Source organism: Engraulis encrasicolus, chromosome 17, assembly GCF_034702125.1.
Source record: "Engraulis encrasicolus isolate BLACKSEA-1 chromosome 17, IST_EnEncr_1.0, whole genome shotgun sequence".
Taxonomy (NCBI): Eukaryota; Metazoa; Chordata; class Actinopteri; order Clupeiformes; family Engraulidae; genus Engraulis; species Engraulis encrasicolus.
In genome coordinates, this window is record NC_085873.1 from 50,665,114 (window position 1) to 50,680,113 (window position 15,000).

At 40.8% G+C, this 15,000-nt stretch overlaps 2 long non-coding RNA genes across 3 annotated transcripts; both read right to left on the reverse strand.

Moving 5' to 3' along the window:
• Positions 1 to 2,229: 2,229 nt before the first annotated feature.
• On the reverse strand, positions 2,230 to 13,812 carry LOC134467546 (uncharacterized). 2 transcript variants are annotated; one of them, XR_010038621.1, is made up of 4 exons: positions 13,768 to 13,812; positions 12,952 to 13,002; positions 12,092 to 12,244; positions 2,230 to 2,642 (listed from the first exon to the last, which is right to left on the reverse strand). It is a non-coding gene; the product is annotated as an uncharacterized LOC134467546 (long non-coding RNA). The 2 variants fall into 2 exon arrangements; XR_010038620.1 differs by lacking the exon at positions 2,230 to 2,642 and adding an exon at positions 10,695 to 11,428.
• LOC134467544 (uncharacterized) lies at positions 3,250 to 5,025 on the reverse strand. The gene is made up of 3 exons (XR_010038619.1): positions 4,948 to 5,025; positions 4,134 to 4,184; positions 3,250 to 3,451 (listed from the first exon to the last, which is right to left on the reverse strand). It is a non-coding gene; the product is annotated as an uncharacterized LOC134467544 (long non-coding RNA).
• Positions 13,813 to 15,000: the final 1,188 nt, after the last annotated feature.

Here is a 15,000-nt window from a genome sequence, read left to right on the forward strand (position 1 = left end):
ATGTAGGCTTCACAGTATTCCACCACTAAGGACGCACTCTTAGAGGCTTAGCTTTCCCGACTGTGCTGATTAGAACTACATTTATTGTTCTCAACACAGATTTTTTTGTTTTTTGTTTACGTGTACGGGTCTGAGTGACCTTTGTAAACATGAACTAGTAAATAACTTTACTAGGACGCATCAGAATGAACTGAGGCGTACACAAGGGCCCTGGGGTTTGTGCGTGATTAGAAACAGGACATTACATTTAAAGTGATACTGTCCCATTTTTGGATATAAGCTTATTTTACACCTCCCCTTGAGTTAAGTAATAGTTTTACCCTTCTCCTATACTTTGAACAGTTAGCCGGCGGCTAACTGGTCTCACAGGACTCAATGTTAACTGCTAGTTTGGAGGTAAAATTTGCACTACCATACTCAGAGAACTTGGCCTCTTGAGTTGTCAATTTTTTAAGGGCACGAAGGCCAAAAGCCAGGGCACCAAGGCCATACATTTTTGGATGGTGTTAATTCAGACCAAATTAAGTACAAAATGCAAGACTGTATGAAGGGTAGTGTAACCATGTTCATGCCAGCAAAAAGGAGGACATGTTTTTGGCCGGGGGGTTTGGGGGTCCTCCCCCAAGAAAATTTGTGTTTCTTAGATGCAATTTCATGCATTTTATTGCATTTTAACCCATTAGGCGTCAGAGAGGGCATCAAGGCCACTGTGGCCTTATGGCAGATATTTTTTTCAAGGGCACAAGCCCAAAGTGGGTGGGCACGAAATTCCTGCTCTGGTTGAAAGTATAGGAGAAAGGTAAAACCCTATTACTTAACTCAAGGGGAGGTGTAAAATGAGCTTATTTGCAAAAATGGGACAGTATCACTTTAACAGCCGCTGTTATCCAGAGACATATTACAGTCGAGATAGAACAGGGCTTAGGGGTATTTTGCGCAGACAAACAAACAAACAGAAAAATGGAAGATGAGGTGTCAGCTCGTCAGTTACGCACAAGCACCAGGGCCCACATAAAGTATTTGGCCAGGAATTGTGTTGTTGGCGTCGACAGACAACAGTATGAGGTAGCTGGACAGACCAAACCCATTAGCTACATATTACATAATAATTACATAGCTGTAGAGTAACATACATCTTTCTAGAAATGTATGAGTGCATTTGTGCATTAGTGCATTTGTGCATTAGTGTGACTATCGAAAGTCAAAAGAGCCCTGTTCTTTGCATGTGCAGAAGCAGTTGTAGTCCAATGTACTCAAATTCTTTATTTTGACTCATTACTCTCTCTGTGTGACTTTCCCCAGGTAAGCCAATAGGGGGCGACAGAGGGGTTAGTTGTCCTGTGCCCAGGGAGAGAGGGGGGGCCCAGAACTGGGTTTAGACAGAGTGTGGATGTATGTAAACACTTTGGGGCCTTTTATTTATGCAGTAACATTTTAGCTCCCTAATTCAGACAAAAACTGAGATGTTACTAAAGCTTAAAAGCGGACCTGAAATGTAAACAAGGCAAACGCTAGAAAAATGATTTAAAAAAAGTTTTTTGCCTTATTGAGTCAATTCCATCATGCGTGATTCCATACTTCACGCCGATTTGTGTGGACAATTGAGAATTGCTTTTACTCTCATGTCATGTTAACAGGATTTTAAAGTAAAACTGATTTTTTTAAAAACCTGTTCATAGAAATATCTGCATATGTATCCCAGGATTATATGTCTATTTGTCATGATACCATTCTGATATGGTTGGCTAATTCACATTCAGTTGTTTTAATTATTGACAGTAATGGATCATTTCCTAATTAACTGTGCTGCTTTAGGTACACGCAAAGAACAGGGCCCACTCATGCGCTGTGTGTGTGCACTGTATGTACTCAGACGAAGGCGCTTTTTTTCAGCATATGCAGCTGAGTGCAAACATCCGCTGTTAAGTGCAGGTGCATTCATTGACGCAATTTCTGTGCATTTGAAGAGTTCAGATGCAAAACCCCCTAACTCCATTTCTGAAGACCTGCACTTCTGTATTTTTAGAGAACCCCGTTGTTGGTTTGGTTTACATTCATGTACTTGATAATACATATAAATAGTTATATTACATAAATACAATTAAAAATAGGCATTTTTGATAGCTTTTTGTATTAAATAAAAATGAATTAAGATTATTTTCTGAAAAGGCACTTAGGGGGTTTTGCATCTGAACTCTTCATTTATAGCTTAGCAGCAGTAACTTTGTCTTAAAAAACAAGACAAGATGTAGCTGCAGTACTTATATTATGTACGTTGCAGTACGCTTTCTCTTAGGAGAGACAAAGTCTAGGCGGCAAAATTGGAGGGCGTTGAGTATCACCCTCGAACTTTGGGCCAATGTCGCATCATCACCTGGCATCGATTATTGCGACGTGTAGTTTGTTTGGTTCAGACAAATATATTTGAAATGATATTATTTGCCTACCAGTCATCCAACATGGAGGCATAAGGCTTATTAGGTAGTTGCATCCTCCAATAGGGATATTAAGTATTTATCCAATACGGAGGTGTTAAAGTGCAAACATAGCTGCCTCCTGAATGTGGAGATACTGCAATGGCTTCATCATCAACGGACGGGGCGTCCCACACACAGTCTGAATGATGTGTGGGAGCTGCTTCCCTGTGGACAAAACATGACAGCACAGACACAGTCAGAACATTACATTACTTTACATTACATTACTTTGAATTACATTGCATTACATTACACTTAGCTGACGGTTTTATGCAAAGTTGCTACGTTTCAATAAGACATTTAATTCAGAATGAACTCACTTTAAATCTGAATAAAGATTGATTTCGCTTTGAAAACATCATGTAAACACTTCACAATTCAGAATTAAAAGCGTCATGTTAACATAGCCAATGACTTACAGGTATAGGCCTACTTGCTGTATTGGCCGATTATAAGACAGTGTTTTTCTTTTTCTTTTTTAAATAGGTCTTTAAAAGGGGGAGCCTTATTTTTGCAGACTACTCAAAATATCATGGAGTGAGGTAGGGAGTGGAAGGGTGGGAATCGAACAAGCAACCCTTTGACCTAAAGCCATCTCCTTGACCATCAGGCCGCGGCTGTCCAAATGAACAAGTGACCAAAATATATCAATATCTTTCGCTGTGAATGCTTAAACACGGTCAATTCTGAACAGACAGATGTGCAAACTCGCATTTTTCCAACCTTGAACATCTGGACTCCTTTGCACTCTCTTTGAAGAGTGTGTATGGAATTAACATGGTCCCGGTTTTGCACCAACTTCAGCCATCTGAGTTTCTCACCTGTGAGTTTAACATCTGAAAGGAAAAAACGGATCCGGATCCGGAGGGGGATCTGGATCTGGGTCTGGTCCACAGAGATGTGCTGGGCTCAAATGGATCCTCTGGCGCTGGAACGCATCAGAGGTACGGCCCTCTTTCCAGTTGTCCATGTTTCTGGAAAAAAAATAATTATTTTAAAGTCAATAATTTTTAAGTCAATACATACTGTACATATATACTTTAATACATTAATTAAAAATAACATACAGGGCTCTAAATTAACTTTTTACATCACCAGCCAAAATGGCCTGTAATAGATGTTTATCTTACTAGCCAACACACACTCAGTGGCCGGTTGGCTGGTGTTAATTTAGAGCCCTGATAACAATAATACATGCATAATAAAATAATAATAATAATAATAATAATAATAATAATAATAAACAACTAATCCCTAAGACCAACCTTACCACAGTCTACCCATGATTAATATGCCCTTGAGCAAGGCACCAAACCCCACATTGCTCCAGAGACTGTGACCAATACCAGTAAACAACTATAATACGCTACAGGCACTAAGTCAGAGATTCTGTACCCTCTTAATGCAGATGGGGTCGCCGGCGGGCCTGTTTACTATTTGCTGAAAATACTCAACTACATCATAACAACATCGCTATAACAGTGCAGAGAACCTTAAGTAACAGATAAAGACATAGCCATTACAATTTTGTCGACAGCAAGGTTATAACATAGGCTCTGCGCTAAGGGTTAAGTGTATAGGCTATCTCTCTACTCTCTCTGACTAAGTGGACTAAAGGGTCAGTTCAGTGTAATTAAATATAACGGGTACACTCACTGGATCCCACTGAAGTTAGCCACATTATCCATGGAGCGGGCTTTAGTTAACCTGTGAGGGTGGGGGGGGGGCATAAGATAAGAACATGGACTTCATCTCAAGGGGGTTATAGAAATCAAAAGTGCATTGCATACGGCATTGTGGCAGTCATACCATAACATCAACAATATCTCTGACCTACATTGAGATTTTGAAATTATAAATGGCAATCTTAGTGATGTTATTATAACATGTGAATGTGATTCACTCTGGCAGCAGCCTAAACTTTTTCAAATGCAGGTCAACTGATTTTTCCAGCAGAGGGCACCATTTACCCAAAAAAATATACAGCAATGCCCTTTAGGTTTCGTTTTCGAGTGGGTGCGTGCAGCCTACTCGAGTAAAAAAAAAAAGTAACTTCTTGCAGCGCTGCGCTACCTTGAAAAGGGTTAGCCTACTCTGCAAGTGGCCAATCAGAGAACTCCACATTGCAACAATCACTTCCGCATTCATGTTTTATGGCCTAAAATCATAGAGGCTCCAGTATAAAATGTCGATGTTGCCTCTCGCATGAAGTGTTGAAAATAGAATGTGTCGTATCTTACTGAAGAATATAAGTAGGCCTGCATAGGCCTAGGCAGCTATTGAATAGTCGAACAACAACAATAACAACAACAACAACAACAACAAATACAAGAGGAAGAAGAATCCTAAGCTAATATTAATAATGACATTCCAATTAACATGGGAAAAGGAGAAGGCTAGGCCTATCTTTTTGGACTGTCACCAAAGATTCTTTTAATTCTAATAATAGGCCGTCCCTGCGGTCACCTACCCGCCAACATGGAATCTGGTCTCGCAATTCCTGTTCTTCATGAAATGCTGGGCGGAATTGAAACAGCTACTCAATCTGCCATAACCAAACAAATAAATAAATGAATACATGCGTGTGGCCACACAATCAACATCATCAACCTTGCTTTCGCAGGTTACCCAAAATCAAATGCATTGTTGTGTCTATTTAGCCGGGGCTAGCCTAGCCTTACAGCCAGCCGTCAAGAAAACAGGTAGGTTATCAAGTAGTGGTGACGTGACGCAGCGGTCTACCTGCACCACAGGTAACGAATAGTTCAATTGCATTGAGAGTCAAAATGACCACTTGAATAGGTTGACGGTTGCTGTAGCCAAGGCTATAACTGCACGATTTCAAGTAATTACTCAAGTTTGCACATATCAAAAACATTTCAATCCGTTCTTCCGTCGCACTCACCTGGAGTCTGCATAGTCGTTTACTAAAATGGCGATGTCAGGTTTTTTCGCCCTAGTGTCACGGGTTTTGCGGGAGGTGTGTCCATAGACGAGAGAGAGAGAGAGAGAGAGAGAGAGAGAGAGAGAGAGTGAGAGAGAGAGAGAGAGAGATGAGCCCATCCCCACCCCGCCCAAAAGAGAGAGAGAGAGAGAGAGAGAGAATTTCCACTTTCAGACTCACCTTGACAAAGTTTACAGATGTTGTAGGAGGTAGGTCTAGTCATATGTCTAGGCAGGGGGGGATAGGCCTAATGCCTGCCTGCTGCATTTTCCTTCCTGGGTAATATGGTTATGTAATGAAGGAAGGCCTAGAACAGCCCGTCTTCACTCTTCAGTCAGTGGATGGATTGTGAGTGGATATACTGAGACAGCGCACTGATTTCATTCAAGTCATCATTTTCAGCAGACAACCTTTTTTTTGCTACTTCAAACAGCATGGCGTAGCTCTTTCTCTTGGCAATCATGTTACTTTGTTTTAATAAATGTGTAGCTCTTTGAGTGCCATGGACTTGAAAACAAGTCTTTTCAGAATGTATGGCACAGTGCCAAGAACTTGATATCTAGTCGGTTGTGTTTTTTTATGGTGGGTGGGGCCTAACACGTTGATCTGGTATGTTTGTTGTTCACATGGACAAAGAAGCTCTTGAAAAAACACTCAAACGTTGAAAATAGCCTGGCAACCCCCCGGTCTGAATTTGAAAATGGCTGGCACTCAATGAGTTAAAGGGACACTGTACAGGAAATGGTCAAAAAGGTACTGCAACTATGCTGCTCATTGAAAATGCGTTGCCTATTGCCAAATTTGATCTTTTCATGAAAGTTTACTAAGTAATAAATGAATATTTTCTAGTAGGCCTATGGCCCAAGTACAGTCATTTTTGCATCTAAAATGACTATTTCTGGAAATTCAAAATGGCGGATCATGGAGAAGATCCCCCTTTTTCCAGTCATAATCAATACGTAGAATTTGATGGTGGTGATAAGTATTCATGAAAAAGGTAACATTATTGAATGGGTAGCATGAATTCTGGAAATAAACAACTAAAAATCTCACACAGTTCCCTTTAATGAGTGTGGGACAGAATGGTGGTTAAAAAAAAACCTGTTAGGGCCTATTCACTCTCTCTCTCTCACACACACACACACACACCTCTGGTCATATGCCAAGGAATGCAAGTTGCCAAGGCTCATGTGATATCATGTACTTTAATGTACCGTACTTTTAAACCAACCTGCAGTTATTTATTTGTTCAACATTTAGCTGTTCTATTAACACTCGTCTCTCCACACACACACACACACACACACACACACACACACACACACACACACACACACACACACACACACACACACACACACACTTCACCTCTCTAGGGATGCACCGATTCCACTTTTTTGAAAACCAATACAAGTACGAGTACATTAATGTGTGTACTTGCCGATACCGAGTACCAATACCTTTTACCACCAAAATACAATGAAAATACATGCATGGCCTTGTTTTTTCCTCCTGTGATATATTTATTGTCCATTTCCATGTAGATTTAAATGTTAGTGAATGTGTGAGGTGGCACTTTTTTCCATGCTGCTTTGAAGTCCACAGAATGTGACAAGATTTTGCATTGTTTTGTGTAATAGCAGTATCGTTCCTGGTACCGGCAAGTATAATGAGCAGTATCGGGTGCCGATATTATCGGTGCATCCCTCCACCCCTCTCTCCCATTTATAACAATGTTCCTCTTCTGTGCTGATGGTTAGGCCTACTAACTAGGCTACTGAGTCCAAGCATAGACAGACACAAGCTGCTCAGAAAATATTATCATTTTAATAGAAATGTACAGCAAAATTCACTTAATCACGAAGCTCAGTAAAGACTTTGGACTAAGGCTTACTGTGTGTGTGTGTGTGTGTGTGTGTGTGTGTGTGTGTGTGTGTGTGTGTGTGTGTGTGTGTGTGTGTGCACGTGCGTGCGTGCGTGTGTGTATTTTCTGAAAGGGCACTTAGGGGGGGTTGCATCTGAACTCTTCAATTCTCTTTATTTACAGTGTTATATGAAAAGGGGGATCTTCTCCACGTCAACCATTTTGAATTTCCAGAAATACATATGGAAAGCTGCTAAATAAATAAATAAATAAATAAATAAATAAATAAATAAATAAATAAAAATCAGGAAACAAGTGAACGAGAGAGATGGGTCAGGGACAGGTTGGGAAATTACCTTGTACCAGGATTTGAACCTCAGGTCTCCCATGTGTAACTGTGTGGTGCCTAAGCCGTTTGAGCCACAGCTAAGGCCAGCTTTGAGTGTCTTTGAGTTTTGGTTTAATCAAAGTCAGCTATAAAGAGGAATGTCATGTCATTTGATGTAAAGGAGTGACTTGTTTTACACTACAGTATCACAGCGGTTGGTTCAAAGACGTCCAACATGTCCTTCAGTGCAACGGATACTTTTGCTTACTGTAAAAAGAGTTTTTTTTATTATTATTATTTTTTTGGCTTGGCTTTCATGCATTCACTTTTCAAAAAAATGCTTTGAAATGTCATGTTTTTCACAGTTACAGTAAGCAAAAGCATCTGTTAGCACTGACAGACAGTGTCATGTTGGAAGTCTTTGACCCGGTTGAGTTTAAAGGGGAGCTGGTGCCGTGTGAAATAGCACTGCTATGGCTTACAGCATGTAGGCACATAGTGGGCTATAGGCATGAACGGCCATCCGGGTACTTTGCCCCTTAATGTGCGTTACGCCCCTTTATGGGTGAAAACAAACCGAATGTCTCATCAACTTACAATGTCTTACATGCTACATCTGCTAGCCTAAATGAACACAGTCCATGCTTCAGCCACCGCTTTTTGGCTATATTATTTGAACAGCCGGCAACACAACGCTAGTCTTCAGGTCCGTATCTTTCGTTTATTAAACGACAACATCACCAATTGACTTGCATGGGCTGTTTTCCCCCACAAATACAAATGGGAGTAACGAACATGGAAAACGTCACGCCGTTCATGAGTATTGCATCATGAAGCCAGCCAGCCACATACACACACACACCACAACTGACCAATGGTTGAGGAAAACACAAACAATTGTTTATTTTGGCTCCAATATTTTTTATTAGAGAAACATACAATCCATTGATGACAGAACCATGCAGAGTGGTTCCCATACATGCAGTATAGTTATGAGAACCATTGTGGGGGAAAGCCAGCATCAAAGAGAGAGAGTCCTGCCCTCTAGTGACCACACCTGTGCATTACCACAGCTCGTTGTAATTGGTTATCATGTCTGTCTTCCACAGCTGATTTCACTAAATTCACTTTTCTGGGCTGCATTTGCTTTTGTAAAGATGCTGAAACAACTGCTGTAACAACTTGTTTCATGTATATGAGTTAAGATATAATTTATGATTTATATAAGCAAGCTGTGTCTGCATTGCTTGTCTGCATTGCTGAGGTACTGCAGGGGACTCCAGACAAATTTGAACAGTGATGATTTGATTAATGGAATATACCCAACTGGCTTTACACTGATTAGATAATTTTAAATCACTACTATGAATTACTGATCAATTAGTCTGATTTTCTTCAGGTGAGCGTGGCAGCAGGGGAGTATAGAGGGATGTAGGCTTCACAGTATTCCACCACTAAGGACGCACTCTTCGAGGCTTAGCTTTCCCGACTCTGAGCTGATTACGTTTATTGTTCTCAGCACAGATTTTTTTTGTTTTTTGTTTACGTGTACGGGTCTGAGTGCCCTTTGTAAACATGAACTAAACGACTTTGGCATTTACGAGGACGCGTCAGAATGAACTGAGGCGTACACAGGGCCCTGGGGTTTGTGCGTGATTAGAAGCAGGACATTACATTTAAAGTGATACTGTCCCATTTTTGGAAATAAGCTTATTTCACACCTCCCCTTGAGTTAAGTAATAGTTGTACCCTTCTCCTATACTTTGAACAGTTAGCCGGCGGCTAACTGGTCTCACAGGACTCAATGTTAACTGCTAGCTTGGAGGTAAAATTTGCACTACCATACTCAGAGAACGGTTGAAAGCAGACCACTTGGCCTTTTGAGTTGTCAATTTTTTAAGGGCATGAAGGCCAAAAGCCAGGGCACCAAGGCCATACATTTTTGGCTGGTGTTAATTCAGAGCAAATGAAGTGCAAAATACAAGACTGTGTGAGGGGTAGTGTAACCATGTTCATGCCAGCAAAAAGGAGGACATGTTTTTGGCCGGGGGGTTTGGGGGTCCTCCCCCAAGAAAATGTGTGTTTCTTAGATGCAATTTAATGCATTTTATTGCATTTTAACCCATTAGGCGTCAGAGAGGGCATCAAGGCCACTGTGGCCTTATTGCAGATATTTTTTTCAATCAAGGGCACAAGCCCAAAGTGGGTGGGCACGAAATTCCTGCTCTGGTTGAAAGTATAGGAGAAAGGTAAAACCCTATTACTTAACTCAAGGGGAGGTGTAAAATAAGCTTATTTGCAAAAATGGGACAGTATAACTTTAACAGCCTCTGTTATCCAGAGACAGACATATAACAGTCGAGATAGAACAGGGTTCAGGGGTATTTTGCGCAGACAAACAAACAAACAGAAAAACGGAAGATGAGGTGTCAGCTCGTCAGTTACGCACAAGCACCAGGGCCCACATAAAGTATTTGGCCAGGAATTGTGTTGTTGGCGTCGACAGACAACAGTATGAGGTTGCTGGACAGACCAAACCCATTAGCTACATATTACATAATAATTACATAGCTGTAGAGTAACATACATCTTTCTAGAAATGTATGAGTGCATTTGTGCATTTGTGCATTTGTGTGACTATCAGAAGTCAAAAGAGCCCTGTTCTTTGCATGTGCACAAGCAGTTGTAGTCCAATGTACTCAAATTATTTGTATGACTGTCCCCAGGGAAGCCAATAGGGGCGACAGAGGGGTTAGTTGTCCTGTGCCCAGGGAGAGAGGGGGGGCACAGAACTGGGTTTGGACAGAGTGTGGATGTATTTGTTATCACTTTCTTTTGATCTGTTGGGGCCTGTTATTTATGCAATAACATTTTAGCTCCCTAATTCAGACAAAAACTGAAAGCGGACCTGAAATGTAAACAAGGCAAACGCTAGAATTTTTTTTTTTTTTTAAGTTTTTGCCTTATTGAGTCAATTCCATCATGCGTGATTCCATACTCCACGCTGATTTGTGTGGACAATTGAGATTTGTTTTTACTCTCATGTCATGTAAACAGTAAAACAGTTTAAAAAAAAAAAAAAAACTGTTCATAGAAATATCCGCATATGTGTATCCCAGGATTATATGTCTATTTTATTATGTCATGATACCATTCTGATATGGTTGGCTAATTCACATTCAGTTGTTTTAATTATTGACAGTAATGGATCATTTCCTTATTAACTGTGCTGCTTTAGGTACACGCAAAGAACAGGGCCCACTCATGCGCTGTGTGTGTACACAGACAAAGGCGCTTTTTTTCAGCATATGCAGCTGAGTGCAAACATCCGCTGTTAAGTGCAGGTGCATTCATTGACGCAATTTCTGTGCATTTATAGCTTAGCAGCAGTAACTTCGTCTTAAAAAACAAGACAAGATGTAGCTGCAGCACTTATATTATGTACGTTGCAGTACGCTTTCTCTTAGAAGAGACAAAGTCTAGGCGGCAAAATTGGAAGGCGTTTAGCATCACCCCCGAACTTTGGGCCAATATCGCATCATCACCTGGCATCGATTATTGCGACGTGTAGTTTGTTTGGTTCAGACAAATATATTTGAAATGATATTATTTGCCTACCAGTCATCCAACATGGAGGCATAAGGCTTATTAGGTAGTTGCATCCTCCAATAGGGATACTAAGTAGTTATCCAATACGGAGGTGTTAAAGTGCAAACGTAGCTGCCTCCTGAATGAGGAGATACTGCAATGGCTTCATCATCAACGGAGGTGGCGTCCCACACACTGCTTGAATGATGTGTGAGGGAGCTGCTTCCCTGTGGACAAAACATGACAGCACAGACACAGTCAGAACATTACATTAACATTACATTACTTTAAATTACATTACTTTGAATTACATTACATTACTTTACACTTAGCTGCCGGTTTTATGCAACGTGGCTACGTTTCAATAAGACATTTAATTCAGAATTAACTCACTTTAAATCTGAATAAAGCTTAATTTCGTTATGAAAACGTCATGTAAACACTTCACAATTCAGAATTAAAAGCGTCATGTAAACATAGCCAGTGACTTATACTTGCTGTATTGGCCGATTATAAAGACAGGGTTTTTTTTTTTCTTCTAAAAATAGGTCTTTAAAAGGGGGAGCCTTATTTTTGCAGACTACTCAAAATATCATGGAGTGAGGTAGGGAGTGGAAGGGTGGGAATCGAACAAGCAACCCTTTGATCCAAAGCCATTTCTTTGACCATTAGGCCACGGCTGTCCAAATGAAAAGGTGACCAAAATATGTCAATATCTTTCGCTGTGAATCCTTAAACATGATCAATTCTGAACAGCCAGATGTGCAAACTCGTTACAAGCATTTTTCAAACCTTGAACATCTGGACTCCCTTGCACTCCCTTTGAAGAGTGTGTATGGAATGAACATGGTCCCGGTTTTGCACCAACTTCAGCCATCTGAGTTCCTCACCTGTGAGATTAACATCTGAAAGGAAAAACTGGAGCCGGATCCGGAGGGGGATCTGGATCTGGGTCTGGTCCACAGAGATGTGCTGGGCTCAAACGGATCCCCTGACGCTGGAATGCATCAGAGGTACGGCCCTCTTTCCAGTTGTCCATGTTTCTGGAAAAAATAAAATAAATAAGTAAGTACGTATTTAAGTCAATACATACTGTACATATATACTTTAATAAATTAATTAAAAATAACATACAGGGCTCTAAATTAACTTTTTACATCACCAGCCAAAATGGCCTGTAATAGATGTTTATCTTACTAGCCAACACACACTCACTAATGGGTCAAAGTGATATTTTCTACAAGCCAAACTGAAATTTCATCAGCATTTGGCCGGTTGGCTGGTGTTAATTTAGAGCCCTGATAACAATAATACATGCATAATAAAATAATAATAATAATAATAATAATAAACAACTAATCCCTAAGACCAACCTTACCACAGTCTACCCATGATTATATGCCCTTGAGTAAGGCACCAAACCCCACATTGCTCCAGAGACTGTAACCAATACCAGTAAACAACTATACAGGCACTAAGTCAGAGATTCTGTACCCTCTTAATGCAGATGGGGTCGCCGGCGGGCCTATTTACTATTTGCTGAAAATACTCAACTACATCATAACAACATCGCTATAACAGTGCAGAGAACCTTAAGTAACAGATAAAGACATAGCCATTACAATTTTGGCGACAGCAAGGTTATAACATAGGCTCTGCGCTAAGGGTTAAGTGTATATCTCTCTACTCTCTCTGACTAAGTGGACTAAAGGGCCAGCTCAGTGTAATTAAATATAACGGGTACACTCACTGGATCCCACTGAAGTTAGCCACATTATCCATAGAGCGGGCTTTAGTTAACCTGTTTGGGGGGGGGGCATAAGATAAGAACATGGACTCCATCTCAAGGGGGTTATAGAATTCAAAAGTGCATTACATACGGCATTGTGGCAGTCATACCGTAACATCAACAATATATCTGACCTACATTGAGATTTTGAAATTATAAATGGCAATCTTAGTGATGTTATTATAACATGTGAATGTGATTCAATCTAGCAGCAGCCTAAACTTTTTCAAATGCAGGTCAACTGATTTTTCCAGCAGAGGGCACCATTTACCCAAAGAATTATACAGCTATGCCCTTTAGGTTTCGTTTTCGAGTGGGTGCGTGCAGCCTACTCGAGTAAAAAAAAAAGTAACTTTGCAGCGCTGCGCTACCTTGACAAAGGTTAGCCTACTCTGCAAGAGGTCAATCAGAGAAGTCCACATTGCAACAATCACTTCCACATTCATGTTTTATGTCCTAGAGGCTCCAGTATAAAATGTCGATGTTGCTTCTCAGGAACATGCACACGAAGTGTTGAAGATAGAATGTGTCGTAGCCTACTGAAGAATATAAGTAGGCCTGCCTATAGGCCTAGGCTATTGATAATAGTCGAACAACAACAACAACAACAACAACAAACAACAAAAACAAGAGGAAGAATAGCCTAATAGCCTAGGCTAATAATAATAGTGACATTCCAATTCACAGGGGAAAAGGAAAAGTAGGCTAGGCCTATCTTTTTGGACTGTCACCAAAGATTCTTTTAATTCTAATAGCTCCGTCTCTGCTGTCACCTACCCGCCAACATGGAATCTGGTCACGCAATTCCTGTTCTTCATTAAATAGCCTACTGGACGGAATTGAAACAGCTACTCAATCTGTCACAACCAAACAAATAAATAAATAAATAAATGCGTGGCCACACAATCAACATCATCAACCTTGCTTTCGCAGGTTACCCAAAATCAAATGCATTGTTGTGTCTATTTAGCTGAGGCTAGCCTAACCCTACAGCCAGCCGTCAAGAAAACAGGTAGGCTATCAAGTAGTGGTGACGTGACGCAGCGGCCTACCTGCACCACAGGTAACGAATAGTTCAATTGCATTGAGAGTCAAAATGACCACTTGAATAGGTTGACGGTTGGTGTAGCCAAGGCTATAACTGCACGATTTCAATTAATTACTCAAGTTTGCACATATCAAAATCTTTTCAATCCGTTCCGTCGCACTCACCTGGAGTCTGCATAGTCGTTTACTAAAATGGCGATGTCAGGTTTTTTCCCCCTAGTGTCACGGGTTTTGCGGGAGGTGTGTCCATAGATGAGAGAGAGAGAGAGAGAGAGAGAGAGAGAGAGAGAGAGAGAGAGAGAGAGAGAGAGAGAGAGAGAGAGAGAGAGAGAGAGAGATCCCCCACCCCGCCCAAAAGAGAGAGAGAGAGAGAGAGAGAGAATTTGCACTTTCACACTCACCTTGAAGAAGTTGTTGGACAGGTACAGGTGTTGCAGGAGGTAGGTCTAGTCATATGTCTAGGCAGGGAGGGATAGGCCTAATGCCTGCCTGCTGCATTTTCCTTCCTTGGTAATATGGTTATGTAATGAAGGTAGGCCTAGAACAGCCCGTCTTCACTCTTCAGTCAGTGGATGGATTGTCAGTGGATATACTGAGACAGCGCACTGATTTCATTCAAGCCATCATTTTCAGCAGACAACCTTTTTTTTTTGCTGCTTCAAACAGCATTGCGTAGCTCTAGCCTAGCGAGCCAGACCCGTAAAGATGATCGCTTTGTATTAAATACAAATGAATTAAGATTATTTTCTGAAAAGGCGGTTTTGCATCTGAACTCTTCAAATGGCTATTTCTGGAAATTCAAAATGGCGGATCATGGAGAAGATCCCCCTTTTTCCAGTCATAATGAATACGTAGAATTTGATGGTGGTGATAAGTATTCATGAAAAAGGTAACATTGTTGAATGGGTAGCATGAATTCTGGAATAAACAACCAAAAATCTCACAGTGTCCCTTTAATGAGTG